The sequence below is a fragment of the Frieseomelitta varia genome, unplaced genomic scaffold (genome assembly GCF_011392965.1).
Source record: "Frieseomelitta varia isolate USP_RPSP 00005682 unplaced genomic scaffold, Fvar_1.2 scaffold_158, whole genome shotgun sequence".
Classification (NCBI taxonomy): Eukaryota; Metazoa; Arthropoda; class Insecta; order Hymenoptera; family Apidae; genus Frieseomelitta; species Frieseomelitta varia.
In genome coordinates, this window is record NW_025109283.1 from 147,892 (window position 1) to 151,678 (window position 3,787).

A 3,787-nucleotide genomic window follows, 5' to 3' on the forward strand; every position below is an offset into this window, starting at 1 on the left:
AGAGAGAGTAACCAGATGAATGACAAGACGCGTGCAGGCTTGTCTTCAAATGCAAGCTGGTCATTTCGAGCATCTTTTGTAAAAGTAATTAAAACAGAGAATTCATTATGTCTCATAAACGAAGACAGATAGGACATATATTTATATGACTTTTTTTCATGATTTTTAGGCGTACAATCAGCTCTCGAAGTGGGTTCCACAAGTTACGAAACACCCTGTATAAATCTTTTGACTAAACGACAGCACATTCTGAGAATTATTAAATTTCTTCTTATTAAACAAATGATATAATTGTAATGATAAAATTTTTCTTACATTTTTTTCCGTAGTGTTTTCATCAACAAGTATAAGTAATATAAATTAAACTTTTCGTAATACATTTTGTGTTGTTATAAAAGGAAAAAAAGTAGAAATGTGAAAATATTTAACGGGTTAAATGGATAGAAACGAGTGTAACGAGTTTGGTAATTGTTCAATACCTAGTACGACCTTCTTTACATTTAATATAATAACAACAACCATTCTTCCAGGACCAAATTTATATAGTTGCTTAATGACTTTTTGACTTCTTCTCATTCCTCCACAATACACTTTTTCAATTCATTAATATTTATGAATTGTTTTCCATTCTGATATACAACCCGCGCCAAATTCCCCCAATAATTTTCTATAATGTTTAAGTGGACTGGTCATTCTAAGACACGAATTTGTTTGCAAAGTATATCACGCGTTTTCACTTTGAAAAATATACTCATTTCCGGCAATTCGCATCGTACACATGTTAATTTCGTCAATCGTTTCAATGTACACTTTATTATTCAATTTCCTTGCAATAAATTTTATTTTCAACTTACCGCAGTAGCCAACACTTCTCCAAATCATTGTACCGCCACCTTCCATGGGTCGACGATTCAAAAGTTGTTGCTCTTTGCATAAAACACGATAAAAGCAGTGGAGGCCATCATCAAGTCCGTCTAAATTGAATCTCTTTTCATCGGCAACTACGACTCTTCGCTACTTCTTATTCGTATGAACGTGTTTCTCTGCAAATTGCAAGCGGCACGGCTTATACAAACACGGCTCTTTGCAAACGCCAAGGTTTTTGTTGCAATTCTCGTCGTTTTAGATGTTCACAGTTCTTCGAAAAACGTCGAACGTTACTGACATTCGTCGTAATTCCAGATTTTTCTGCAATTTGTCTCGCAGTCGAGCTTGAATTTGACGCTATACGTATTATAGCACGTTCATCCCGAACTGTTGGACACTGCTGGTCGTTCACAACTTTCTCTTTTCCCATAACTATCGGGATCTTTTAATAAATTCATTAACACTTTACGACTTCTGTTAGCTGTGTTGTTAAGCTAGTTTTGTCACAGAATAACGTTCCTCGTTCAATTTTAATATCGCGTGTATTTCAGCTGGATTTATTTTTCTCCCGCGATCCATTTCTACAAATGTTAATGCGCACTTAACTGACCGTATTTCACACGAACGTTACGCTTCCGATAGCTTCCGTACGACTGAGGAGCATAAATATTCGGACTTGTTCGATCCTGTCTGCCACGAGGCTACGAACAGTATTTACATTTTGGTTTTTGTATTTCTGAGGAATTGCGTGTCTCAGTAATAAGCCAGTTGGACATGGTACACGTGGCAGGATAATCCATGCCCAAGGATATTGACGATGTGATAATCTCTCTACTTTACAATATTTACATTTTCGTTTTTGTGTCTCTTTGGGAAATTGAGTCTCGGTAATAAGACCACTGAAAAACTAAACTAAAGAGTTTGAAAAATTCATAAAAGGAAATGAATTTTAATTCACAAAAATTCAGAAAAAAACCCATTAATTATATTTTCAAATAAAATAATAAAAAATTAAAAAAGCATGTGTTTGTAAAAGTTATTTTTATTTTTATATTATTCAATCTTTCAGTGACCACTCTGTACTAAGATACATCTACTAAAGATACTGATGTTATAATTTACGCAGTCTCTCTATTATACGATGTATAATATAAGAAAATAGAGCGTGCTGTCTTTTTGTTCCGAGATGTGACTTCCTTGCTTAGAATATTTTTCGTCCGTCTCGAAATTGGAAACCTCGGGTCTGACGATCTACTTAATGATTCGACTCACCAAATATTATACCCTGCGTATCAAACAAAATTCCGTACGTTCAGGAATATATTTAAAAAATCCGAGATTCGAGGGGTTAAACTTTCGTCTCTTTTCTTGAAACCCGGCCGGGACGAAACATTGCTCTGAACTCGACAGCAACGGTCTAAGTTTGCCAAGTTGGAGCGTTGTTTGTGATCATAAATTTAATTAACCGCCTGTATACGAGAAAATTTCGCGAAGAGAATTAAACAGAAAATTAAACTCTGTTGCCGAGCGTTGGATGCGTGTTCTTCTACGTTTAACATCGCTCAACTTCCATGAATATTGGCTCAACTTCCTGCACACGCCGTATCTTTGATATCGAAGTTAACACAAAACACTGTCATCGAGCTACAAGCGCATCGGGCCAAGAGAGAAATCTTCGTTCTCCTTATCTCCAGAGACTGCATTAGTCGCATCGGCCGACCTTTAACGCGGAACGCTCCGTTATACTTATCTACCCTGACGCTTTCTAATTCCACAGAGTGCCGCGAGAACCTCACGGTTATTGGATCACTCTCTGACAATTACAAGTACCAAAAGGATCATTTCTACGAGTGGAACGACTCACCGATACGCCGTTAATTCTGTTTAACGAATGTCTGTTGCCGAGCTGGGGTCGATAGGTTACTTTTCAAATTATTATTACGCCGCAAACAACCTGCAGTTGTTACGATACGCTTGCGAAATGCAACGATGAAATGTAATTCTGAACGAGGGAAGTAGATTTTTTTGAAGATTTCTCGCTTATGCGTTAAGCATTCTTCCTTATGGAAGAATATGCTCGATCAGTAAAAAATAATTGGGGAAACTTTTAGAAAAGAATTTTTTCACGAAATAATCACGCGTTTCTAAAGTAAAGGTTGTTTCATCCTGTGATCAATATCACGAGCTTCTTCGCTGTGAATATTTTGCGTTACATACTTTCGTGCGTTGTGTATACATATATTTCTCGTCGCATTTAAATTTTTCAAAATTACGCACCAACGTGTTAAAATATAACAGATCTTCCCAAGAGGATCAACGATTAAACCAGAAAGGACAGTTTGCAGAAGCAAATGCTTCTTAATTCTAGATCTTCTGTTCCTCCTTTAATTGCTTTCAGAAAGGTACGAATTGCATAAATGATAAGCCGGAAAAGGAAAAGCCAGGCTTTCTTCGAAACGAAAGAAGAGTTGTTTCACAATATCAAACCCTAATGGCTCACGTTTTTTAACAGAATCGTCGTTTAATCATAGCTCGCGAGTGTCGTTAATTTCATTTAATCGTCGTATGAATTCAGTCTGTGGCGTTCCTAAGTTACTCGACTCGTACGGAATAATTCCATCGCGACGGATTACGTGTTAAATTTCCAGGTTGTTTATTTAGGTCTGACGGTGGGTAGACACGGTTCTACGAACAATATTTATTAAAGGACCGCGCTTCGTAGTCACACAATCCATTAAAATGTTGCGCGGCGTGTAAGCTCTCGTTTAACGAGAGAACGAGAGAACCACCCCGGTTGGAACGCGTTTGAATCTGAATGACAAACGTCGGTCCTAACTTATATTACGACGATAAGAAATAAATGAATTAAATGAAATTTGCAGTGAACAATTGTTTGTTTGTACTTTATCTATACGAAATT

At 36.8% G+C, this 3,787-nt stretch overlaps 1 protein-coding gene across 1 annotated transcript in view; it reads right to left on the reverse strand.

Annotated features, from left to right (window-relative positions):
* Positions 1-873, reverse strand: part of LOC122536715 (suppressor of lurcher protein 1-like) — a 109,475-nt gene extending 108,602 nt beyond the window's left edge. Inside the window, exon 1 of the mRNA XM_043669308.1 lies at positions 855-873. The gene's annotated coding sequence lies outside the window, so the exon portion shown is untranslated. The remainder of the gene's footprint in view (positions 1-854) is intronic.
* Positions 874-3,787: the final 2,914 nt, after the last annotated feature.